The 27937-nt window shown below is 38.1% G+C and overlaps 1 protein-coding gene across 39 annotated transcripts in view; it reads left to right on the top strand.

Moving 5' to 3' along the window:
• Positions 1-27937, top strand: part of FARS2 (phenylalanyl-tRNA synthetase 2, mitochondrial) — a 618373-nt gene that overhangs the window by 92875 nt on the left and 497561 nt on the right. For 27 of the 39 annotated variants that reach the window (XM_019830295.3, XM_019830299.3, XM_019830296.3 and 24 more), the window contains one exon: positions 425-459. The exons of 6 other annotated variants lie outside the window; for them this stretch is intronic. The gene's annotated coding sequence lies outside the window, so the exon portion shown is untranslated. Of the gene's footprint in view, positions 1-185; positions 329-424; positions 460-4108; positions 4133-11479; positions 11498-27937 lie in introns of those variants that run through there. 6 more of the 39 variants (XM_045058541.1, XM_045058529.1, XM_045058540.1 and 3 more) reach the window with 3 other exon arrangements.

Genomic DNA, 27937 nt, shown 5'->3' with positions numbered 1-27937 from the left:
TTGTATGTAATTAGAGAATGCAATATTTATCAAAGTAGAAAGTAAAACAAATTAACATTTGATATGCAAAAAATAACCTTGTTTTTATTTAGTTGTACTGTCAAATAGTAAGCATTAGTGCTTATGTGTACAACAAGCCTAGTAGATAGTGGATATTTGTGCATTCAAGTCCATTCTTTTTATAGCCTTGGGGCAGGCATTTTACGTTTTACAGAGACAAGAGGGACGAGATTTTATTGTTCACACTGTGCTGTACCTCAGAGGTGCTACCCCCCACTAGTGCAAACTTGGACAAACACTGCACCTATTTCTTCTGCACAGAGCTCTGGTATGACTTACTATGAAAAATTACAGAGGCTTGAATGTATTTGAACCATTAATTTTCAACTGTTTTTTCCGATTGTGTTTTATTTTTATTTTTCAGATACTGTCTCCTTTGGGATTAAAACAGACTAAAAGGTAAGGTTGCTTTTTGTAAGAAAGCTCAGAGTGGAGGAAAAAAATCTTAGTTCTAAATATATCATTCTAGAGTTTTAAAATAAGACAGTTTTTTCTCTGGAAGAACAAAGACATGGAAGGCTGATGGTTTTTTAAAAGTCTCAGAGACTTTACCTCATACCAGTGTAACTGAAAGCTGAGTCTTTTCAAGCTCTTCCTAGGATCAAAGATATTTCTTCACATATGTGGGAACTCATAACTCTATGGGCAAATAAACTATTTTCAAAAGCCCAGATTTGTTTTTGAAATAAAATGTATGCTTTTGTTTTCCAGATCTATATTTAAAATGATGTAAACAACTATTTATATGGCATAGAATGTTGAAAAGACCATCAGCATTTCAAAGAGCTGACATTCTGTCCCAGAGCCCTAGTAAATAGCGGCTGGCTGTGTCATTCACTGCAGAGATTTTCCCCATTTTCTTTTTTAAACTTTCAAATTTTCTGATGGTTACAAACATCAGCAGTCTTAAATTTTCATATGGTCAAACTTATGTGTCTTCCTTTCATTTATTTCATTTACTTCTTTTGTATAACAGTCATTCTTAACCCCAGATCAGTTAAAAAATTACAAATATTTCTTCTGTTTTTGTTTGTTTTCTTTTGTTTTTAAACATAGAACTCTACAGAACTCTCTACAGTCTGTTTTGGCATATCATGTGAAGATGAGTTCATTTTTCTCCCAAATAGTCCGTTTCTTAACACTATGTCTTATGGAATTTGTTTCTACATTGATTTGTGAGGATCTATATTAAATTTTAAACTTCCTCAGAATCTGTTTGCTATGTCAGGTCTTTTGCCATTTAAAAAAAAAATGTTTATTTATTTTGAGAGAGAACATGAGCAGGGGAGGGGCAGAGAGAGAGAATCCCAAGCAGGCTCTGTGCTGCCAGCACAGAGCCCAGTGTGGGGCTCAATCCCATGAACCACAAGATCATGACCTGAGCCGAAATCAAGAGTCAGATGCTCAGCTGACTGAGCCACTCAGGTGCCCCTCTTGCGAGTTTTCATTGTTCCTTTTTTCTTATTTATTTTTCAAAAAATTGCTAGCTTCTGTCACTTGTTTAATTTTTCAAATGAACTTAGGTGGTATTTCAAGACCTCTTTTTACATTTTTTTTTTAATGTTAATTAATTTTTGAGAGACAGAGAGAGACTGAGCATGAGCTGGGAAGGGGCAGAGAGAGGGAGACACAGAATCCGAAGCAGGCTTCAGGCTCTGAGCTGTCAGCACAGAGCCGGATGCAGGGCTCAAACCCACGAACTGTGTGAGATCATGACCTGAGCTGAAGTCGGACACCCAACCGACTAAGCTACCCGGGTGCCCCTCAAGTCCTCTTAACTTTCCCCTCACATCCCGGAGAAATTGCCGTTAGAAATTACATCAAAATAATTTGGATAGAGATGACATTTTTTTTTTTAAGTTTTTTTATTTAAAAAAAAATTTTTTTTTTCAACGTTTATTTATTTTTGGGACAGAGAGAGACAGAGCATGAACGGGGGAGGGGCAGAGAGAGAGGGAGACACAGAATCGGAAACAGGCTCCAGGCTCTGAGCCATCAGCCCAGAGCCTGATGCGGGGCTGGAACTCAAGGACCGCGAGATCGTGACCAGGCTGAAGTCGGACACTTAACCGACTGCGCCACCCAGGCGCCCCTAGAGCTGACATTTTTGTATTATTCAATCTTCCCATTCAACATATATCTCTTTCTATTTATTCTGATTTTCTTTCATGGCTTTTGGTAAATTTTTGTAATTTGCTTCATATAGGCCTTTTTATATGCAGTAGTTCCTCCCCTAGTTCTGGGGAATTTGGTCTAAGACCCCTAGCAGGCACCTGAAACCACAGAATGTATTGAACTCTATGTATCCTGTGTTTTTCCTATATATACATACCTATGATAAAGTTTATAAATTAGACACAGGGAGAGATTAACAATGATAATAAAATAGAACAATTATAACAGTATGCTGTAATAAAAGTTATGTGAATGTGGTATCTCTCTCTCGGAATTTCTTACTGTCCTATAGTTACTCTTCTTGTGATGATGTGAGGTGATAAAATGCTTGTGTGAAGAGATGAAGCAAGGTGAATGATGTATGCTTGTGATGTTGTGTTCGGCTACTACTGACCTTCTGAAAATATGTCAAAAGGAGGATCATCTCCTGGGCCATGGTTGACTGAGGGTAACCAGAACCGTGGAAAATGAAACTGTTTATAAGGCAGGGGGGCTACTTAGTTATTATAAAAGATTTTGTTTTCATTATAACTTTATTTCTTGTTGGTTATTGCTGGGATTGAAAAATACTATTGCTTTTTAGGAATTTTACATTTATTCCCTTGAGCATCCTGTTATTTGTTCTAATAGTTTGTCAATTCATTTGAGATTTCTAGAGAGACAGTTATGTGTGGCCAATAATACTTTGGTTTCTTCCTTCTGGAAGTTATGTTCCATTACCTTCTGGTTTATGTTCTCACATTGGCTAAAGTCCTAAAATGAAAAAAAAAAATGATTGGTTGTAAAGTATTTACCCTGTTATAAATGATTTTATAACTTACCTAGAGACTGTAGGTTGCTTTCCACCAAGAAGAAAGGTTTTTGGAAAGTTGTCACATTTCCTTGGTAATTAATCAATGAAATCTGTTCGTATTTTCAGAGGAACAATTATAATTTTATTTTATTTTTTTATTTTTATTTTTTTAAAGTTTATTTATTTTGAGGGAGAGAAAGAGAGAGGTCTGGGGAGGGGTGGAGAGAGGCAGAGAGAGAGAGAGAATCCCAAGCATGCTCTGCCTTGTCAGTGTGAAGCCCTATGCTGGGCTCAAACTTACAAACCATGAGATCATGACCTGAGCTGAAACTAAGAGCCAGGTGCATAACCAACTGAGCCATCCAAGCACTCCAAGAATTATAATTTTAGACAAAATTTATTTAAAAATTGCTTTGAAAATTTATTTAAAGCAGATATTTAAATAAATTATCGTATATTTTTATTCTTTTTATGTGTCTAGGTGGGAACTTGATGATATTGGGAAGGAAAAATTCAGAGTCTGAAAGTAATATGACTCATTGGTTCCAAAGGAAAATCCAACTTTTATGGATAATTGTTTTCATAACTTTTATGGATAATTGTTTTCTATATTGATTGTATAGAAAAAATAAAAGTTTCAATGTTTTCATTAGAGACTCAGCAGAATTATCTTTCCTTTTTTTTTTTTTTAGTATGCAAACAACTTTTTTACTAATTAACTTATTTTCATGTTGTGCTGTTTTCTATCTCATGAATTGTCTCCATTCCCAGGAAGCTAAAGCTACTTGCTAGATTTGCTTTGGTGTGTTTACAGTCTACCTGGTGTACCTTTAAAATGTGTCTTTCTTTTCTCGTCAGCTGTCTTTTGCATAGCTTGTCACTTGTCTCCAGGTTCTGCATAGAATCCACACAGAACTGGTGGGTGCTGTTCCCTGGATGTTTCTGCAGCAGTGACTTGCCTTTCCCAGTGTTCAAGATGTTGCATTCCATTACACAGGTCCTAATCCTGTCCAGATGGCAGGAATTCTCAGAAGTTTACATCTTTGAGTGGGCTTTTTCTGATCATCTCTGCCAATAGTTCCTGGAGTCCCAGGGCACTGTATGGTAATGTTTATAGTATTTAACACTCTAGCCCGCTTTCTCTGCATTTGTCTATAGTTTGCCACAGTGTTTCATGGCTAGGTCACAATTCCCAGAAATCCCCAGTGCTTGGCACTGCCCCTGTTTGTTGAAGAATGAGTGGGAGCTGTCCATATTTTCATGCTCAGTGCTCTGGAACATGCTTCTCATAAATTTCCTACATACTTCCCAGATTTGCTAGCCTTTTCTATATATTCTGTTTTTCTCAAAAATACTATATTAATAATGATCATGATACCTGCTTGTTTACTGTTCTTTCCTGAATATATATATTTTCTCAAACATACTATTTTAACAATGTTCATGGCATATAAGTTATAATACATAAATTCTTTCTTGGGCTTCATATGTTGCTATTATAAAAATGAATGGAAACTAAAGATTTTTTTTTAAGATTATTTATTTTGCAAGAGAGAGCATGAGCAGGGGAGAGTCAGAGAGAGAGAGAGAGAGAGAGAAAGAGAGAGAGAGAATCCCAAGCAGGCCTCGCAATGTCAGTGAAGAGCCTGATGTGGAGCTCAAACTCAGGAACTGTGACCCGAAATCAAGAGTCAGATGCTCAACCAACTGAGCCACCCAGGCACCTTTTTTTTTTTCCACATTTAATCATTACAGTAACCAAACACCTATGTTGAATCAGTTTTGCTATTTATTGATGAGACCTCACTCTGTGATAAACTATCTTGCCCTTGTAAAACTAGTCAGTCACCTATGAGATGTCTTTTCATATGACCTCGCTTCTATCAGATGCCCAGGAAAAAGGTTTTGTTTGATGTGGAACAGTGGCATATGTCCCAGGAGAATGACTGCATATCCTAGAAATATTCCAAACTCATTGATTATATTTTATTAGATCAAAGAGCAAATACTAAGGTCTGCTTTGGGTAAAAAGTTAATCCTACCAGCAATGTGGGTGGTTTTTTTTTTTTTTTTTTTTTTTGTATTATTTTATTTTATTTTATTCCTAAGTCTTCAGAATGCTTCACAGGAATTCTCCCTTTTCTCCTCTGATCCCCATAATTTTATTTTTAAGTAATCTCTGTACCCAAAATGGGGCTTGAATTTACAATCCCCAATTCAAGAGTCACATGCTTCACCGACTGAGCCAACCAGACACCCCTAATCCTCATGATTCTTATGTTAATAAACGAATCCATTTAATTTTAAGCTATTTTCCTTGAAAGTCAAAGTCAGGAATTTGGTGTTTCACAAAATCATGTTTCACGTACATTTCCTAATATTAGAAATTACTAGGGAAGCAATAGTACCATATCCTTAACAGAAAGATGATAAGTGGGTCTTGGGAATGGCTACGTGAAACCTCCCTTGTGGGGGGTATTGGGGTCTTTCCTGGGAAGATGCGTGTCATTTCAGGTCAAGGCTGTGCCATCTTCTGTCTTTCCTGTCTGGAGGCTGTCAATGGTGTGGATTAATTGTATGTCGGTAGAGGAGGAATTACCTGCATGGTGGCTGAGGAGAAAAAGAGGAGACAAAATGGAGACAGAAATCCTTTTTTGGAGTAAATTTCCTGTGGGCATATCATTCCAATTTTGTTTGCCTGCTCACTGGCTGTACATACAGATTTCATGTCCTGTGATTGTATGTCCTGGGAGAGAAGTTTTGAGGGAAGCTGTGAGAATTTTCCAGGGAGCTGGTGGGTGGAGTTTGGCTGTCTTCCAGCGTGGTGGTCCCACAACCCATGGGATTGCGATGGTATCCCTTTTTATTTTCCGATTCCTGCCTTGAGTGTCTTCTATACTGACATCCAGAAATTCATTTTTATTTTTTGGTGGACTTTATTTCTGTCTTCAAACATTTAACCTGTGTCCAGAATTGTATTTTAGGTACCCCAAAGTAAAAGAATTATTTGAACAAAGGCAAACTAAATATTTAGAAAATTCTAAAAATACATTAGGGAAGTTTTCCCCTGTTATTTAGCCATCACATCACATCTGGCAAAATTATCTGTGCTGATACTTTTTTTTTAATCAATTCTCATAGCATTTGTGATGCAGTTGTTTATTTAGAACACTAAGAATACAATAGGAAAGTAAAATGAAAGAGCCCTAATTCTTTTTTTTAATTTTCTTTTGGAATTTGATTTTTACCATCATATACTATTTGATTGAAATGATTGTGCCCCTTTTTTGCCGCCTTATTTTTTTAGGATATCAAATCCTGTGAATTGGTGATAAAGTAGCCTTTAGTCAGATTATTAGGAATTTCACTTGTATTAGGAAGCTTGATATGTGTGGCTTTTATTAATTCAAAGCATATAAACGAATGAGAAATGATTTGTTCAACAGTGTTTATTGAATATATACCTTCTTGGTACATAGTATTTAACACAAACTTAGTGGCTTAAATCAGCACCCATTTATTATCTCAGTTTCTGTAGGTAAGAAAGTCTAGCCACAGCTCAGGTGGGTTTTTTCTTCATGGTCTTTCCAGGCTGAAATCAATGTGTTAGTTGAGTTGCATTCTCATCTGGAACTTGGGGTCTTCATCCACACTGATATGGTTTCTGGCAGAATTCACATTATGGTGACCCTTAGCTTCTAGAGGTCTCCCACAGTAAGTACCCTGCCACCTAGCTCCCTCCATAGATAATTCACATTATAGCTCTTTTTTATTTTTTTATTAAAAATTTTTTTTTAATGTTTTTATTTATTTTTGAGACAGAGACAGAGCATGAGCAGGGGAGGGGCAGAGAGAGAGGGAGACACAGAATCCGAAGCAGGCTCCAGGCTCTGAGCTGTCAGCACAGAGCCTGATGCAGGGCTCGAACTCAAGGACTGTGAGAGCCTAAGTTGGACGCTTAACCGACTGAGCCACCCAGGCGCCCCTGTAGCTCTTTATTTTTTAAGGCCAGTAGGAAAATCTTTAATGCTTCCAGTCTCTGTGCCTCTGTGATACCTAAGCCCTTTTGGAAAGGGCTCCCTTGATTGGGCTGGACCCACTTAGAATAGTCACCCCTGTGATAAACTCAAAGTCAACTCATTAGGGGTCATAACTGTGTCTGCAAAACCCTTTCACATTTGACATGTAAACACAACAGTGTCATGGAACTGATAGCCTTCATATATGCAAGTTCTTCTCATAGACAAAGGGAGAGGATTATATAAGGATATGGGTGATTCGGGTCATCTTATGTTGGGCAGAGATTTTGGAGCTGAGGATACGGAAAAATTTTAAAGGATTACTCTTTCAACTGTGTGAAAAGTAGGCTGTAGAGGAGTAAGGATGGAAACAGGAAACAAGTGTAAAATTTCAAGTGAGAGTTCTTGGTGGCTTAGTTTGGGGTGGTAACAGTGGAGATAAGTAAGAAAGTCGGAATCAACATATGTTTTAAAGGTAGAGCTAACAAAATTTGTTTATGGATTCAATATGAAGCATGACAAACAGAAATCACGGGTGACTCCAGAGTTTCTGACTTGATCCGCTAGGAGGATGACGTGAAGAAGAGCAAATTAGAGGGGGGAGTGCAAAATCAGAAGCTTAGCGTTGGTTGTAATAGGTTGGAAATGGCTATTGGACATCCATGTAGAGATGCTGAGTAGGCAGTAGGTTAGTAGGTTTGGAGTTTAGGGGAGGAGGATTTAGTTAGAGAAGTTTCAGTTTACAGGTGACATTTAAAATTGTGAGATGGACAACGTCACCTAGGAAGTGAGTGTAGTGCAAGAGGCGTGACTTGAGGACTGAGCCCTGGGGCTCATCAGTGTTCCCAGTTGGGTGAGGAGCAGGAATAAGCACATGACCAGTAAGGAAGAGCTAGTGAGAGAAGAGAAGGCCAGGTGGTGAGCTGAACCCTAAGATGAGAATGTTTTAAGAAAAAGAAGGGAGCAAGTTTGTCAAATGCTGCTGATTGTTCAAGAAGGATGCACACCAAGCACCAGCTGTTGGGGTTACTAATGCGGGGTCACTGATGGCCTGGACAGCAGCAATTATGGTGGTGGAATAAATGCCTCCTTGGGCTGAGTCTAGAGCATGGAGCAGAGGAATTAGAGGACATTGGTATATAACACTTTGGAGGTGTTTTGTGGTAAAAGAGTGGAGGTTAATGAGATAGTAGCTGGAGAGGAAGATAGGGTCAAGAGAGGGACTTTTTTTTTTTTTTTTTTAATTTCAGAGAGAGAGAGCCAGAGTGCATATGCATGAGTGGGAGAGGGACAGAGGGAGGGAGACAGAGAAAATTAAGCAGGTTCCACATTCAGCATGGAGCCCAGTGGAGTGTGGAGCCTGATGGGGGACTTGATCCCATGACCCTGGGATCATGACCTGAGCTGAAACAGAGTCAGACATTCAACTGACTGAGCCCCCCAGGTGCCCCGAGAGGGACTTTTTAAATGATAGAAAATATAGAAATTTGAAGAACTATGTGAATAAAGGCCTAAATAGCTCATTAGAAGAAAATAGTAGAAAAGTCTCCCTTCTAGGCACTGAAACTTTTTACTTTTACTTTCTACTGTTAGCCTTGTTATCACTCTCTATGATATTACTGTTTTTATTTTATTTAACCAAATCATTACACATGAGTGGAAATCTAGATAGTCATTCTCTGGCTGTCTTGCGATCCTGGTAATCCTGAGTGCCTTTTCCTGGAGGAACAATTGCATCTTCCTACTTCTTTGCCTTCTGTCTTGTAGCTAGGAGCTTGCTTGCTTGCTTGCTTGCTTGCTTGCTTGCTTGCTTATTTATTTATTTATTTATTTATTTATTTACTTTTTTTTTTTAAGGTTTATTTATTTTGACAGAGAGAGAGTGCAAGTGGGAGAGGGGCAGAGAGAGAAAGACAGAGAGAGAGAGAATGAATGAATCCATCCCAGGCAGGCTCCACCTGTCAGTGCAGAGAGCCCAATGAGAGGCTCAAACTCACAAACCATGAGATCATGGCTCGAACTCACAAACCATGAGATCATGACCTGAGCCAAAGTTAGACACTTAACCAACTGAGCCACCCAGGTGCCCCACAGCTAGGAGCTTGTATGCAAGGCAGAGAGTTGGAGTGGTTTTTGTGGTTTTATTTATTTCCTTCTCTAACCCCTGAATTTTTGCTTATGATCTAGTACTAATTTCCTTGGATGTACTTTATTTAAAAAAAGAACTGAAAGTCAATGTGAATTGCCTTTGACCACATTTTTTCATGGGTTAAGAATAGAGTGGAAGAACATCCACTTGGTAGGTTCTTTGTTTATCTCTATCCTGCAGATCTTGGAATTCTCTGCCAATAACCATGAACAATAAACAAGAGTTTGTGCGTAGCCAGAGAAGATGTCACAAAGCCAGTGCAATCTAGTCATGGGAGAGAAGCCTAGCAAAAGAAATGTAAAAGACATACTCTTCAAGAGACTGGGTTCTAGTGTTTTCTCTGCCACTACGGGCTGCCATCCACCTTACTTCACAATGTACTCCTCAAAAAGTTTTTAAAACTTTCATGTGTAGAAGTTGAACATGTAGTTTTATGTTCTCAGAGAAGTAAAAGATAAATGTGTGTTTTTATGCCAACTCTTATTACAATGTACATGTATTTCTAGAGCATTAAACGTATAGTAAGCTGAAATATTGACAGTTTTACAAACTGTAATTTTGTAGCTCAGATTTTGCTTCTGTCAGTAATAGTACTGTCCATATCAGTGAAATACACTGTTAGTACTAATAGAGGTAAGGACTATATCACCGGTGGTTTTGTAAGGGGTAGAACAGAAACCCGTGATGTTGACTTTAATGCTATCTTGTCCTTTTATCTTTTAAAAAAAATTTTTTTTAATGTTTGTTTATTTTTGAGAGGGAGAGACAGTGCACGCGGGGGAGGGGCAGAGAGAATGGGAGATTCGGAATCAGAACAGACACAGACACAGAAAGACCAGGATTTCCCAACCTCTGCAGCATGACATTTTGGAACAGATAGTTCTTTGTTGTGGAAGCTGTCCTGTGCTCTGTGGGATGTTTAGTGGCATCCTTTGCTCTTACTCACTAGATGCCAGTAGCCCTTCCTCCTGTGCTGTGATAACCAAAAATTTGAGGGACAAGAGGGTCAAAATCCTCCCCCTGCCAGCCGCTCAGTTAAGAATCACTGACTTAGATATAATATATGCAGAAATTTTCTTTTATGTATCCCAGAGTTATAGACCTGTTCCTATACATAGTTTGGCCTCAGGATTGGCTTCTCTTTAAATTTATCTCTAATGAGGTATATTGTAAGCCAGTTTTTTATTACTATTTCTCATAAAAAGAGACAAAATTATTATACCTAAATACTTCTGGTACACAGTTGTTGTGGCTTATTAATAAACTTTCTCTTCATTTTTTTTTTTTTTTAATGTCTGTTTTTGAGAGAGAAAGAGACAGAGCATGAGTGGGGCAGGCGCAGGGAGAGAGGGAGACAGAATCTGACACAGGCTCCAGGTTCTGAGCTGTCAGCACACAGCCTGATGCGGGCCTTGAACTCATGAACTGTGAGATCATGATCTGAGCTGAAGTCAGATGCTGAACTGACTGAGCCACCCAGGCACCCCAGTGTCCTTTTTTCTTTTTAATAAGGAACTGGTTACCCTGATTGTGTAGTAAGGTGTATACCTGGCGAACCGACATTTGAACTCCCCTGCTCTGTATTTGAGTTACTGGAATGTTCTTTTGATGCTAGTTTTCATTTAAGATTTTTGTCATCTTTTAAAAATTTTCTATCACTTGCTCTCATCGCTAGGACTCTATTTAGACATTGTGGTCTTGGTATTGGGGATGTCTATACTTTGCTCCCTGTTACCTTTGCATGCTGAATGGAACAACTTATGTCCTTTAACTGGTCAGTGGATGGCGAGCCGTCAATTTCGTACCCTTAATTGTGTCCATCTTTGTTTCACTTGTATTGTTAGTATCAGCACTTATATTTTTCCATTTCCACTCATTTTCAGAAAATAAGTAAATGTTACACGATCTTTAAATAATTGCACAAGTAAACGTTGCTTGGCAAAGTGTAACTGCTGTAGTGGCATGTGTGTGTCTGTCAGCTAATACATGGCTCGAGAGACATGGTTTGAATATGTCCTCTTTCAACATTTGAAAGCGTCGGTTGCATGCACATCATGCTGTAAAGTTGTGGCATGCCTACAAGTAACATTGCAACCTTCGTTAAGTTGAGTGTCTCCTGGGGCATTTTCTCTTCTGCAAGATGACCAAGTTAGTCTTTATGATCTTTAAGATTGTTTCCAATGTAGTTAATGTGATTCTACTTAAACTAATTCAGATCCTTACACAGAAACCGAGCATTCTTATTTAGATATAATTTGAACAACTTTATCTTCTTTTTTTCAGCCCTGTATGGAGAAGAAAGTAAGAATTACTGTGATTTATTTCTTACCTTTCTCTTAAATAATTGAAGGCTGCTTACAAGCAGGATATAAACTTATGATATGGTATAAAAATAAAGAGGACCACGTAAGGAAATGGAGACAAAAGTGGAAAAGAAGAACCACAGAGAAGCTGGGTGTTAGGACCTGCGATGCACAGGGCTGTTGGCAGGCTCCTGACAGGGAAAGGGTGAAATGGGCTACCTGGTATTATCGACCCTGCTGGGGGATATCTGAGGGCTGGGAAAGGACCTTTGTCTCTTCAGTCATCCATCCTACAGACTCTCCTTCCTGTCCTCTTAAGACTGTGGTATCAGTTTTGCCCTTTCAGAGTTTCCAAATTTAAAGTGACCTCTCCTGTCCCTTTAAAGGAGAGAAATTGTTTATTAGCTCTCAAACTAAAATGTCACAGTGGTCCGTGTGTATGATGATGGCTAAGAACGAGCGTTGCCCTGTTCTGAAGCGCCCTCAGCCTTCTTTGCTGCCAGCAAGGGCCAGCTCTGCCCTTCGTGCCTCCTTTTAGAGCTCTCGCTGGTTGTTTCTGGGTACGTGGTCACCAAAATGATCTCAGCCTAGATTTCGGCTCATCAAACTTCACAAAAGCCACTGCGTTGTTGTTTTCATGTGTGAACTTGGAGGTGGGTGGCCTCCAGGTCCAGTTTATCTGTGTCTGGAATCATTATTCAGAAAGGCCACTGTGGCTGCTTCCTTTGGAGAGACTGGCTGTGGCTGTGGCCTTGTTCCCTGTGGGGAGCATTTGCTTCCAGTCCCATCCCTGCACAGGAGAGGGGACGTGGAGATGATGCAGTAAGCCTCACAGGAGACTCCCAGAGATTTGTAACAGATCCAGCTACCTTGAAGGGGGGCCCTGGGGTACATAGCAAATCTTATTACATGCAGGGCAGCCGTGGCCCTTCTCTTTATGTCTTGTGCAACCTGTGGTGTCCTCCTGATATACTCTGCCTCCCTCTTCTGCTCCACCGAAAGGCCACATATTGACAGTTGAGCTGGTGGTTTAGGGAGGAGGCAGCACATTAGAGGAGCGAGTGGTCACGGAGGCAGTGCATCTTCTGGAAACCCCTATCTGGGTTAGAGGATGTGTTGCACCAGATGCTAAATTCTGCTCAATGCCCAGGGTGCAGTGTGATGGGAGTGAGGGGTCTTGATGAGGATAACTAAAGTTTTCCCATCATCCAACTTGATAGAAAAACTGGGCTTTGCGGTTATACCTGGGTTTCTGATTCTTCGCAGTACCCTTTCTGTGTGTGTAACTGGAGCCTCATTTTCCTTTTCTACAAAATAATATAAATCTTGGATTGTGACGGTGACTATGTGAGATAATACATGTGAAGTGCCCAGTTAGTGACTCAAGAGAGAATCATAATGCCATTGTTATTATCCTTCTGCTCTCCTACCAGAACTTTGACAAGAGGGCTAGTAAAAAGGTAAGTAGCTTTGAGAGATAGCCTTCTTTGATTCTGCTACAAAGGTGAAAAATCTTAAAGGCAAGCTGTTATTTTGATGTTTGAAAAATATCAGGGAGACCCAGGGCTGCATAGATTATAAAACTGGTAGCTTACCAGTGTGTGTTTGACATGTGTTATCAGCTCACCCTCAGTTAAATTAAATTGAGGGGCCTCTTGACTATACTGAAAGATGAACTCCAGGCCTCCGTTAAATAGCAGTTTACCCACAAGCTTCTCAGACACATGTATAAAAGAGGTCCACACGCTCTTTGTGCAGAACAGGTAATAGAGATTTAGAGAGGAGAGTAATTTTAGCTTAATGTTTGAATTTTGTGTTTGAGAATAGCAGACAATTAAATGCTGTAAAGTGGCACAGAAAAGTGGCTTGAACTTTAAGAACGTTCTTTTTCCTCCATTCTCCTTACTTCACTTGGAGATATTCACATTTATATTAATTATCTCCATAGCTTATATTAGGTTATACAATAGAATCTGAATTTCAAATAAATGTCAAAATCAGAAAATAAGCCTATAATCTTTCACAGGCTGCTCTGAAGAAAATGGACTTTCTGCTTTTGAAGCATTTTGTCTTATGAAGCACAGACCTTATTTTTCAAATACCTTGTCTCCAAAATAACTAGAAAATCTCATTAAAGACTCCTCAGGGGTGCTGGGGATCATGGCAGGATGTGGTGTTACAGAAGAGTGAGCAGGAAGGGGACTGGTGACACCTTATGAGCCTGGACCTGGTTCACCCCACACTATGGGTTGACCTGTCACCTGGAAGTTTCTTTCCTTATCGGACCCAGGTTTCTCATCTGGAAAGTCAAGATAGTAAACCAGTGATCTTCAGTGTTTTTTAAGTATTCCATTTCTATGAGGATATGTATGAGGCACCACTTTGCATATTTTACACAGCCATTCCTGGAAAAGACAGGTGTTTTGTCACTCATGGAGGCCCATGATACTTGTGTGGTGAAAGTTGTCATCGACTTCAGCAGTGATTTCCTGTGTGTGTGTGTGTGTGTGTGTGTGTGTGTGTGTGTGTGTGTGTGTTTCTTTGCATCACTGGAACCTTTCAAACTATTTGCATGAAATGCTGCTTTATAAAGTGTATACAAGTAGAGCTGCTGTAGTGTCATTAGGGCCAGAGTCCTTCCTGTCTAATATTCACCCCCTGAGCCATTTCCATAGAGCCCTAGGGTTTGAAAAGTAGACATTACAGGGGGAGATCCATACTCTTGAGTGTACCATTGTGTGCTTGATCTAATCCGAATTTACTTTTTCCCATTTTTTCATTTTATTGTTGAAGTTTCAAGCATACAGTACATTTTCAAAGAAGTTTTACACTGAACCTCTGTAAAGCCATCCCTGGATTCTTTTAGTTCATACATTAGTATGCTCATTTTACCACACATCCATCTGTCTATCCTTCTGTCCATCCACCAGTACAATCCATCTTTTTTTTTTTTTAAATAAATTTCAAAGTAATTTGAACACTTTCTCCAAATACATATGAAAATATAATTTTGTTTTTGAAGGCAAAATTTACATACAGTGAAATGCACAGATTGAGTTCTGACAAATGTATATAAGTGTGTAATTCAAACCCCCATCAGGATACAAAACATTACTTAAGTTATATATCCCAACAAGTCTCCTCATGCCCCTTTTGAACATTAATCTCCTCCCCCACCCTCCAAAGGAAGGCATTGTTTTAATTCTCTTTCCACTATAATTTAGTTTGATTTGTTATATTACCTAACATAAAGGGAATCATATAGTATGTACTCTTTTGTGACTGGTTTCTTTTTTATTCATCATAGTGTTTTTGAGGTTCATCTGTGTTATTGTGCCTTTAGTAATCTGTGTGTATGTATGTAATGGCATTCCATTGTATGATACCGTTATTTGTTTATCCCTTCTTCTATTGAGGAACATCTGTGCTTTTTCTGTTTTGGGGCTGTTATGAATAAAGTTACCATGAATGTTCTTGTGCAGGTCTTTTTGTAGACATTTTCTCTTGGTTAAATATCTAGGATTAGAATTGTTGGATTATAGGAAAAGTGTATGTTTGCTTTTATAAACCGTTGCTCTGAAGAGGTTATATCATTTTACACTGTCCCTAACTAGTATATGTGAGTTTTGATTGCTCCACATCTCCAACATTTCGTGTTGTCAGTCTTATAATTTTAGTTATTCTACTGCTATAACAATAATTGATAATAGTGGCAATAAGTAATAGTAGTATATCACTGGTTTTATTTGCATTTTCTTGCTGACTATTGATGTCAGACACTTTTATATGTGCTTATCAGACCTTTGTATATCTTTTTGAAATGTGTTGAAACATTTTGTTCATTTGTTTTTAACTGGGTTGTTTGTCTTTTTACTATTGAATTATAGGGATTCTTTATACATCATAGCTGCCATATTCATGCTTTGCAAATATTTTCTCCCAGTCCTTGGCTTCCCTATTCAGTTTCTTGAAGATGTCATTTGAAGGACAGAGAATTTTAATTTTCAATTCTATCAATACTTTCTTATCAATACTTTCTTTTATGATTATTGCTTTCTACTTTCTAAGAAGCTTTTGTCTACTCCAGGTTATGCAAATATTTTCATATATTGACTTCTAAAAGCTTCACATTTAGGTCATTATGTTGTATGTTTAGGTTTTTGATGTATCTTGAGTTAATTTATGTATATGCTCTGCCTTTCAGCCACTCCTCAACATAATCTCTGGCTTCTGTACTCTGTCTGGTCATTTTTCTAATGCATATACACTCGTGGCTGTGTACTTGAGCATTCTATTCTTTCTTCTCTCTCTTCCACAAGTGTTTATTGAGTGTTTATAGCATGCTAGGTACTAGGTTTAGGATTGGGTATGCACTGTTGAATAAAATGTAAATAATCCACTATTGAGCTGGTAGTCTAGTAATGATAAATACACATTAAGCAAATAAACACAAATGCATTTATATTTATGTCTGGTAAAGTCTTCTTTATCCTTTAAAATTTATCTTAATCGAGTATTTGAAAACTAGTCATTATAATCTATCATATCAGCAGACTAAAGAAAATCATGTGATCGTATCAGTTGATATAGAAAAAACATTTGAGAAAACCCAATACTCATTCAAGATAAAAACTCTCAGCAGACTAGGAATAGAGGGGAACTTCCTCAATTTGATAAAAATCTATAAAAATTCTCCAGTTAGTATCATATTTAATGCTAATACACTCAATGCTTTTTCTCTAAGTTTGGGGACAAAGCAAGGATGTCTTCTCTTAACCTCTATTCAACATTGTATTGGAAGTGTTAGCCACTGCAGTAAGGTAAGAACAAGAAGTCAAAGGCATTCAGATTGGAAAAGAAGAAATAAAATTATTCCTATTTACAGATGATCTGATTATCTGTACAGAATATCCCAAAGAATCTACCAAAACCAAACCAAACCAAACCCAACCCAAAGGAAACAGAATGCCCTCCTAACTAAAACTAATAAGTGAATTTTGCAAGGTCACAGGATGTAATATGAACAAATAGAATCCATTTTATTCTATACAATGAACATTTAGGAACCAAAATTACAGACACATAATTAATTATAGTCACTCTTCAGAAAATGAAATACTTAGGAATATATTTAATGAATTCCATCTTGGATCTATATGCTGAAGTTTATAAAATACTGATGAAAGAAGTCAAAGACCTAGATGAATGCAGAGAGATAACTGTGTTCACAGATCAGGAGACTCAACCTAGTGAGGATGTCAGTTCTCCCTAAATTGTTCAATGCAATTATTATGAAAACCCCAACAATGCTTTTTTGTTGTTGTTGTTTTGTTTTGTTTTCATTTAAAGATGGCCTTGATGAAGTGGTAATTATTATTAATTATACTAAATTTTAATCTTTGAACACTTGTCTTTTTGAAACATATATAAAAGTTTTTATTTTAGAACAGTTTTAGATTTACAGAAAAATTGGTAAGATAAAGCAAAAAGTTTTCATGTATCCAATACCCAGTTTCCCCAGTTGTTAACATCTTGCATTGGTCTGGTACATTTGTTCCAATTAATGAACCAAAATTGATGCATTATTATTAACTAAAGTCCATACTTTATTCAGATTTTCTTATTTTTTTTTACATAATGTTCCATTTGTTTTCCAGAATCTCATCCAGGTTGCCACATTATATGTAGTCATCTTTGTCTTGAGCTGGACAGTTTGTTAGACCTTCCTTGGTTTTGATGATCTTGACGGTTTCAAGGAGTATCTGTGGGATATTTTTAGATTGTCTTTCAGTTGGGATTTATGTGCTGTTTTTCTCATGATGAGACTAGGGTTATGTGTTTTGGGGGAAAACAACCACAATGGTAATGGCCATTTTCATCACATCATATCATGGGTTCATATGATCAGTGTAACTAATCACTGTCAACGTTGACCTTGATCACCTGGCTGAGGTGGTGTTTATCAGGCTTCTCTTCTGTAAGGTGAAACACTCATCCCCTCTCTACTGTACTCTTCAGAACCAGCAAGATTTTTACACACTAGCTTCTTTTAAAATTTATGGGCAAAAGCACAAGTCCTAGAATACTTAAAAAATCTTCCTGAAAAAGAATGAAGTCAGTGGAATCACACTACTTATTATTAAAACATAATATAGCTAAGGTAAAGTAAAGCTTATGGTGTTGATAGAGGAATAGATCCAGAATAGAAAATCTAGAAAAAAGCAATTTAATGGAAGAAGGATAATGTTAAAAAAAAAAAAATGGTGCTGGAACAATTGGACATTCATTGGCAAAACAATACACCATGGCTTAACCCTCACACCTTATTAACTCAGAATGGGTCATGAATTTAATTTAAAATGCAAGACAACAAATAAATATTTTAGAAAACAGGAGAATCTTGGGGTCTAGGGCTTAAAAGCCCTAGACTTGACAAGCCAAACCATGATTCATAAGAAAAAGATTGATGAACTGGATCTCATCAAAATTGGGCTCTCACTGTGGTAAAGATCCTGTTAAGAGGATGAAAAAACAAGTTACAAGACTAGAAGAAAATATTTGGAAACTACATATTTGATAAAGGACCAGCATACAACATATATAAAACTTTTAAAATTTAACAGTAAAAGAAGCAAAATATGCAATTAGAAAATGGACAAAAACCATGAATAGACATTTTACCAAAGAAGATCTACAGATGACAAGTAAGCACACAAAAAGATGTTCACAGTCATTACCCATTAGGGAAATATAAATTTAAACCACAGTGAGCTATCACTACATACCTAGCAGAATGGCTAAAATAAAAAGTAGTGACAACCCCAAATGGTTCGCGAGGATGTGAAGAAACTGTATCACTCATACATTGTTGGGCAGGAAGTAAAAGATATAGCAACTCTGGAAAACGGGTTGGCAGTTTCTTATAAAACTGAACACACAACTCCCATGTAACCCAGCAGTTGCACTCTTGGGCATTTATCCCAGTGATATGAAAATGTATGTTCATATCAAAATCTGTACATGAATGTTCATAGTAGCTTTTTTTTTTTTTTTTTTTTTTTGGGTAATAGCCAAAACAGAAACAATCCAGATATCCTTCAAAGGGTGACTCATTAGACTGTAGTAAAGCAAACTGGTGTAAAGCAAAAAGTCTCTGTTTTTTTTTTTTTTTTTTTCTTTCCTGCATGTTTCCTCATCCTCTTTGCCTGTCTTGTTTGCTTTTACAGAGAATGCTTCTCTTCTGACACTTCTGGTCACTGAACATTCAGAGATTTTTCTCCACATCAGTAAGCAGTTCTCAGACATAAGCTAGGTGTCCCACTATTTAATTCAGTTCTAACAGTGTCTACCCAGAGATAATGTCAGGTGCCATAGCTTAAGGGCTCAGTCCCAAAACACACACCTACACACCTCAGACACCCGTCGCGAGTATCACCCGAGCTTCCGAACAACTGCTCAGAAATTAGAAGTTCACTCAGCCCCCTCCTCAGTTTCCCCATTAATTTGCTGGAGTGGCTCACAGAATTCAGGAAAACACTTAATTTATGTTTACCAGTCTCTTCCAGGATATGGTAAAGGGTACAGATGAACAGCTAGATAGGAGGTTACATAGGGTGAGCTCTGATGGGGGCTCCTGAGTGCAAGAGCTTCCATCTCTGTGGAGTTGGAGTGCACCACCCCTCCTAATGTGGATGTGTTCAACCTGGAAGTTCTCCATACCTTGTGCTATTAGGATTTTTGGAGGCTGCCTCATATAAGCATGATTAATTATTAATTCCATTTCTAGCCCCTCTCCCCTCCTTGGGGGATGGGAGGTAAGATGGGTATTCCAAGCTTCTACTCAGGGCTTGGTCTTTCTGGTGACCAGCCTCTATCCAGGAGCCCACTTAGAGTTGCCTCATTAGAACAAAAGTTGCCTCCAGTGCTCGTACCGTGTAGGAATTTGAAAGGGTTTGAAAAGCCTTGTGTCAGGGATGGAGTCAAAGACCAAATACTAGAACAAGAGATGCTCCTACTGTTCTTATTGCTTAGGGATTTGTATTAGCTTTATCAGCTCTTTGCCAGAAGGCAGGGACAGAGACCCAATATACTTATTTCTATATATTTTCTGTGATCTCACACATGGGTACTAGTCAATAAAATGGAAGAAAGTCTGGATACAACAGCCTGGATGGCTCCAAGGAATTAAGCCGAATGAAAATATGCAACCCTAAGCGGGCCTGTATTATATGTGCCATTTATATAACATTCTTGAAATTCTAAAAGCATGGAAGTGGAGCACAGACTTACTGGTTACTGTGGGTGATGGACATGGTAGAGGAGAGAGGTGAGCCTGGCTGTGAAAGGGCAGCTCAGGGGCTCCTTTTGGTGTTGGAAATGTTCTGTGTTGAATGTTATCGGTGTCAGCATCCTGGTTTTGATTTTGGTACCATGGTTTTGCATATGTTATCATTGGGGGAAACTGGACCTTGGTTTCTCTCTGTGTTATTTATTCTAACTGTAGGTATGCAAATCAAGAATTATCTCAAGGTTAAAAGTTTAATTTAAAAAATCATCATAAAAATAAATTCCTTTGGAGGGCTGGGTTGTCTTCCAGCCTTTTGTATCTTTGACAGTCCTTTATTCATTTGGTAAGTTCCTTCTTTTTGCCAATTCACTGGTTAGGTTCTGAAAATACAGAGTGAAGACAAGTGTGGTTGTAAATATTTGCAATCTAGAAGCATCTAAGTGAGGGGATACTATCCAGGGAGGGGATTGTAGCTTCAGGGAGCATCAGGACTATATTTATTTCACTCTGTTATACTGGGTTTCAGACTGTGAGGTTGAGGAGAAGGCTATCATTTATTCATCTTTATATTCCAAGTACTTGCCTTTGTAGCTGGGATATTTTAGACACTAATGCAAATATGCTGGAAGCTTTATTTGACTACATGAATGCAATGGGGTTCAAGATATGCTCACCCCAAAATAAGGCACCTTGGCGTATTGAAGATCTTAAACTGACGAATTTGAAAAAAATGACAGAAGAAGGTCACTGCTTCTCCCCACTGTCTTCTTTGTAGATGGACATAAATCTCCCATATGAAAGGCACCCTCTCTGTACAAGGAGGAAAGAATGCATTGTTATCACCAGAGATGGGAATTTGGGGCCAAGAAATCTGTCCAAACAAACCTTGTTAGGCTAATCCCTACTTTCTTACTTTATTATTTACTGCCCTCACCCTTCACAAATTGATTGTTTCTTTGTCTGTAAGCTATAAACGCTTCCTGTCTTTGGGCCCTCATTCTCTTGTGAAGGCTCCCACGTACATGTAAACATTTAATAAAATTTGCGTGTTTTTCTCCTGTTAGAGTAATAGGATTAGCTGTCTTTGTCAGTTTGCTTTTCAACTCTGTCATAAACTCTAAGAGGGTTGAGGAAAACTTTTCCTTTCCTTACAAGTGCTGTAGTTTTTATGAAGGAGAGGAAATAAGCTTTATGACCAAACAAAAGAACTGGATAGGGAGATGCGAAATTAATTTTTTTTAGATTGTGGGAACATACCTTTTCACAGTACGATGAACAGCAACTGGTTGGTGGACTTGAAGTTTAGCAAACCCATAAAAATCTCTATCTCCAGAAAACACATTCCTGATATATTCCTCATAATAGCTCATGGAGGATTTTCAGGAGTACTTTGACAGAATATTGACAGAGATGAACTGATCCTCCATAAGAAACTACATTACAAAAGCTCAGTGCATAAAAGCAGGGTGGGGGAAATCAGAGGCAGTTAATTTCTTTCTATGTTCATATGGTAGTTTTTCTAGGTTAAGACCTACACACATATGTAAAAAATACGTTATCATGTTATATGTATATTTTTTTAGCTGCTTTATCTGTTTTGTGATCCTTGACCAATGTCAAAAAATATTCTCAATTAATGTTTTCTCCCACATTATTTGAACTGTTAAAAGATAATCTGATGCATATTAAACATTTTAAGAGTTTGAGCAAATATTGATTTGAATTGGGCAGTGCCAAACCAAAAATGGATAGGAGCACTCCATGGACAGGAGTGTGGGGAGAGGCTTTTATAGAGAAACAGTGGAAGTGAAGTAAGGAAATTATTGATTGGCAATAGCTTAAAGTCTAGTTGGCTGTTTGTGATCAGTTGTCCTTAAGTTTTGATTTTGTAACCTTGAGACTTTTGCGGGTGTAGATTTTGAATTGCTTAGGTAGGCTGCCATAGCCTTAGAGCAACCTCTGTCTAATGACCTCTTTTTAAAATTAGTTTAACAGTGCCAGTACTTTATTTCACCAGCCCCTTAGAGTTGGACACTTAAGCTTTTTCCAAATGTGAATACTCAGTTTCTGGTTTTGTCCTATTCAGTCACTTAGAGGCGGTACACTTTTGCAATCACCATAAAAAGACAAGGACACTGTCTAACAGACTAAATCTCTGGCAGTAAAAATTTGAAAACCACTTTCGTTTTTTCCCATTTATAAGGTAGGTCATCTATTGGCATGATGTTTTTTTGACAGAAACTTTGATTTCTGGGAGGAAGCCTTAAAAAAAAATGCCCCTCTTTCAAGAAGATTAGCATTGATGTTTCTTTAATTTTTAGTTTTAATTCTAATATAGTTAACATACACTGTTATAATAGTTTTAAGTGTACGATATAGTGATTCAACAATTGTATACATTACTCAGTGCTCAGAAGTGTCTTCTTAATACCCTTGACCTATTTCACCCATCTCCCCTGCCCACTTCCCTTCTGGTAACTATCAGTTTGTTCTGTATAGTTAACAGTCTGTTTCTTGGTTTGCCTCTCTGTCTCTCTCCTCTCTTTTTCCTTTGTTCCTTTGTATTGTTTCTTAAATTCCACATGTGAGTGAAATCATATGGTCTTTCTCTGACTGACTTATTTCACTTACCATTATACTGTAGTTCCATCCATATTCTTGCAGATGGCAAGTTTTCATTCTTTTTTTATGGCTGATTAATATTCCATTATACACACACACACACACACACACTCCACATCTTCTTTATCCATTCATCTATCGATGGACACTTGAGCTGCTTCCACAGATTGTCTATTATAAATAATGCTGCAATAAACATAGGGGTGCATGTATCCTTTTGAATTAGTGTTCTTGTATTCTTTGGGTAAATACCCTGTAATGCGATTACTAGACTGTAGGGTACTTTTATTTTTAACTTTTTGAGAAACTTCCATACTGTTTTCTACAGTGGTACACCCCTGTGTTTTGCATTCCTACCAAAAGTGCATGACGGTTCTTTTTTCTCTACATCTTTGGCAACACTTGTTTCTTGTGTTTTTGATTTTAGCCATTCCGACAAGTGTAAGGTGATGCCTCATTGTAGTTTTGATTTGCATTTCCCTGATGATGAGTGATGTTGAGTATCTTTTAACGTGTCTGTTGGCCATCTGTATGTCATTTTTGGAGAAATGTCTGTTCATGTCTTCTGCCCATTTTTGAATTGGATTGTTTGCTTTTTGGATGTTGAGTTGTATCAGTTCTTTGTATATTTTGGGTACTAACCCTTTATCATTTTTCATTTGCAATTATCTTCTCCCATTCAGTAGACTGTCTTTTACTTTTGTTGATTGTTTCCTTTACTGTGCAGAAGCTTTTTATTTTGCTGTAGTCCCAATAGTTTATTTTTGCTTCTATTTTCCTTGCCTCAGGAGATATCTAGAAAGATATTGCTATGGCTCCTGTCAGAGAAATTACTGCGTGTGCTGTCTTCTAGGTTTTTTATATTTTCAGGTCTCACATTTAGGTCTTTCATCCATTTTGAGATTATTTTTGTGTCTAATATAAGGAAGTGGTCCATTTTCATTCTTCTGCACGTAGCTCTCCAGTTTTCCCAGCACCATTTGTTGAAGAGACTGTCTTTTTCTCATTGCATATTCTTGCCAGCTTTGTTGAGGATGAATTGACCACACAATCATGGATTTGTTTCTGGGTTTTCTATCCTGTTCTATTGATTTTTGTGCTAGTGTCATACTGTTTTGATTACTACAGCTTTGTAGTATAAGTTGAAATCTGGAATTGTGATACTTCCATCTCTGTTTTTCTTCTTCAAGATTGTTTTGGCTATTCTAAAATCTAAAATAATTTAAGTATGTAATGCCCACGCTGCTCAAGTGTTTGCTTACCACTCTGTGGGTGCTTGTGCTTTATTTGTGTGGAGGAAAATACTGGTGGGACCATGGAAAGAATACTAGGTGACAAGTAAAGGGGAATAGAAGGCCTGGTCTCTGCAGGGAAGGTGTCTTTGGGCCTCAGTTTTCACATCTGTTAAATGCCATACTGGGTCTATCTCATCTTTAAGTTCCCCCTGACTTTAAAATTTTAAGTTTCTCTTCAATATAAATACTTGCTTAACTAGCCACATGAGAGAACCATCTTTTCTAATGTTGGAAAGGCTGTGGAAGAATGAAGCCCAAGGTAGAACTGGAAACCAGGCTTCTAGAACTCTTTGCAACTGTGTACTTTTTGAAGTGAATTCTTATAACAGTAGTCACAGACATATATTTTAGTCTAAGTGAATAATATTTCCAAATATTAATATGGTAACATCTCCATCATCTCTAGAGATTAATATTCTACCCATGTGATTCTTTTGGTGCACAGCCGCGTCTGGGAATTAAAAGCCTTATAGGAATAAAAAACTTGCCACTTCAATCTTCTTGTACTAACACCAGGCACTTTATGCTTTAGGACTGCACCCAGTCTTATGGATACATAGCATTTAATTCTAATTAGCTTAATTGTTTTGCTTCCCTGATAGTTTACAACAGAGTGAAAGCCTCAAACTCTGAGAGCATCGCAGTGCTATTAGTACTATTATAATTGTGGTAGAGGTTCTGCTGGCCAACTGAAATTGAAAGAGGCAAAAAAGAATTAAACACTAAAAAAACTGCAGAAATAGCAATAGCTTTTCCTAAAGGGTGACCGTTGTCATTGAGAAAAGTTTAAATTTTGTTTATAGCCTTTGTTAAATAGTATAGTAATATTTCAAAGTGTTTCTCTACCAGTGGTTCTCCAAGTTTTGCTGACGTAGAGTCATCCAGAAGCCTTGTTAAGTTACAGACTGCTGGCCCTGCTCCAGAGTCTCTATTTCTTGGGTCTGAGGTAGGGCCTGAGAATCTACCACTCACAGTTTCTTTTTTCTTTTTTCTTTTTCTTTTTTTAATGTTTATTTTTGAGAGAGAGGGAGGGAGGGAGAGAGCGTGTGGGAGAGGGGGATGGGTAGAGAGAGAGGGAGACACAGAATCTGAAGCAGGGTACAGGCTCTGAGCTGTCAGCACAGAGCCTGACATGGGGCTTGAGCTCACGGACTGCAAGATCATGACCTGAGCCAAAGTCGGCTGCTTAACCCACTGAGCCACCTGGGTGCCCCTCACAGTTTCTTTTTTGATGTTGATGTTGCTGTTCCTGGGACCATACTTTGAGAACCACTGTCTTATGCAAAAGCATTTTAAATATTGTTTAAAATAATAATACTTGGAAAAATTAAATTATGTGTAAAGCTCATACTTTACTATATAATTATTTCTAATAATATCTTCATTTTGTATCATACCTCCTGTAGCCCCCTCCTTGTGTGGGAATTGAGAGCTTAAAAAATCATGGGATTTTTTTTCTTCCCTTTGTGCTGTTCTCTTAATGAGAGTGTGTTGTCATTTCCAAGCAGAGAAACTCCAAATATTTGTGATTTTCTGTTTTTGAATTTATTTGTTTCTACTTTCATTCTTCCTTATTCCTAATTTTATTTGGTTGTCTTTTTACTATCAGAACCCCAAACTTACTTTTATATTTTTTATATCATTAGTGTGTTTCATGCTATTTTCTCTGAGCACAGGTCATAAAATTCTCTTTCTCTGTTTCTGTCTCTGTCTCTCTTTGTCTCTGTCTCTCACACACACGCGCGTGCGTGCGCGCGCGCGCACACACACACACACACACACACACACAGAAAAATGCAAGATGTTCTAACACTTTGGTACAAAAGTAAGCCTCTCTGCCCCCCATCTCCCAGCCAGCTAGGTTCACTTCCGTGGAGGCATCTGTTATTGTCAATATCTTGACATTCATGCAGTCCTTATTATTCCTGGATTATTCATGGATTCTGTATTTGTGAATTTGCTTAGTTGCTAACATTTGTTTGTAACCTCAAAATCAATACTTGTAGAGTTTTCATGGTCATTTGAGGATACGTAAAGAGCATCAAAACTTTGATTCACCCATGTTTCCACCTGAGGTCCAATAACACAATGCTCTACCTTCTTGTTTCAGCTCTTTCTATAAATGTGTGTACTTTTTGCCAGCTATTTAGTGCCATGTTTTTCACATTTTTGTGTTGTTGATGATTTTGCTATTTATAATGGCCCCCAAGAGTAGTGCTCAAGTGCTGTCTTGTGCTCCCAAGCTCAAGACGGCTGTGATATGCCTTATTGAGAAAATACCTGTGTTAGATAGCTTCATTCAGGCCCTGAGTTATAGTGCCGTTGGTTGTGAATTCGACTTTAGTGAATCTACAGTATATATTAAGTAGAGTATCTTTTAACAGAAACACACATAAAACAAGGTTATGTATTGATTAGTTGACAAAAATGTGAACAGAGGCTCACAGGAAACTAACTCTCTATTTCCCCTAAGAGCAGTGGTTCAGTATTCACTAATCTAGTGTTCTTAGAGATGTTATAGATCATAACTACCGTGAATAATGAGAATGGACTGTGTGTATATTATTTTCATCATTTTTGTTTCATATATACTTTGTAATTTCAATGAACTGATTTCATGCACTAGTTAATCCTTTAGAAGTTACATAGTGTACAGAGAAATGCAGAACTTTTTTACAGGGGATTTTATTTATTTATTTATTTATTTATTTATTTATTTATTTATTTAATTTTTGAGAGAGAGAGAGAGAGAGAGAGAGAGCGAGCGCAAGTGGGGGAGGGGCAGAGAGACAGGCAGAATCTGAAGCACATTCCAGGCTCTGAGCTGTCAGCACAGAGCCCAATGCGAGGCTCAAACCCATGAACCTTGAGATCATGACCTGAGCCAATGTTGGCTGCTTAACTGACTGAGCCACCTAGGCACTGCTAGTTTTTATTTATTTTGAGAGAGAGAGTGCACACATGTGCATGCACAAGCAGGGGAGGGGCAGAGAGAGAGGGAGAGAGAGAGAATCCCAAGCAGGCTCTGTGCTGTCAGTGCAGAGCCTGGCAAGGCTCGATCTCCTGAACTGTGAGATCATGACCTGAGCCAAAATAAGAGTCTGATGCTTAACTGACTGAGCCACCCAGTGCCCCTTTACAGGGGAATTTTAACAGAGAGCATAATATGATCTGGACTGATTGAGGGTGATGGAACCTTCATAAGTGGGCCTAAATTTCACTGTTCTGCCCTCCTGTCACTATATTCAGAATATGGTTTAGTGTGCACATAACAGCCTTCTCTGAAGCAAGAACTAAAGAATGTTATTTGATTTCCACGTTTTCAAATGGCTTTCTAAATGACCTTCACTGCTGTACTTTGCTTGTCATCACTTTATAATTACGTGTGCTGTGGGGAGAGGGTGGTCCCGTGGAAATGTCACCGTGAGTTCATGAATAGTGTCTTTTCTCAGCAGAACAGTAATACAGAAAGATATAACATGGATATTCTTAGTGGAGTTCACTCCTTTTGGCTTGGGAAAACATTCGTTTTACGGACAAAAACATTGTCCCTGTCCTCCAGTAGCTTAAGCTCTAACAGATGGATTTGCAGCTGCCAGGTGAGCTCAGTGAGTGTCTTATGTGCACGTGGGGAAGAGAGAAGAGAGGGCACAGCTGTGTTTGAGGAAAGTAGGAAGGATAAGACATAGTTTAACAGAGATAAAACATCTCTGCAATTACAAAACATTTCAAAGGGAAGGTGTGTTTTCATTTGAAAAGAAAACTGACAAGGAGCTTATCAGGACTGTCCATTGGAAAAAGTGAGGACAGCAGGTATTTATCAGAAGAGGGCTGATAATGGCAGTGGCAGGACAGACCAGGATCTGGCAAGCGTCAGAAGGCCTGGGCTTGATTCCTGATGCTCCATTCAGGGATTTCAGTTCTCAGTTGACTTTGGACAAATCCGTTTATGTTTTTTGTTGTGTTGTTGTGAGAACTGAATGAAAAAAATAATATAAAGAAGAAAGGAAACACTTTTGAGAGGAGGTGATTTTATTTTACCATTTGTTGGTAGACACATATTTCAGGCTGATAGCATCTACTTAATAATTGTGGAACTGAGGACTGGCCAAGCCTTTGTGTGCTGTGATTTATTCCTTCCACCACTACAGCCCAGACTCCAGGATTTTTATATGCAGCAACTTTATTTGGAGAATCTTAGCTAAAATCAATTTATTTAGAATATTTAGGAGAA

This window comes from Felis catus, chromosome B2 (assembly GCF_018350175.1).
Source record: "Felis catus isolate Fca126 chromosome B2, F.catus_Fca126_mat1.0, whole genome shotgun sequence".
NCBI classification, from domain to species: Eukaryota; Metazoa; Chordata; class Mammalia; order Carnivora; family Felidae; genus Felis; species Felis catus.
This window is presented reverse-complemented; position numbering and strand designations above follow the sequence as displayed.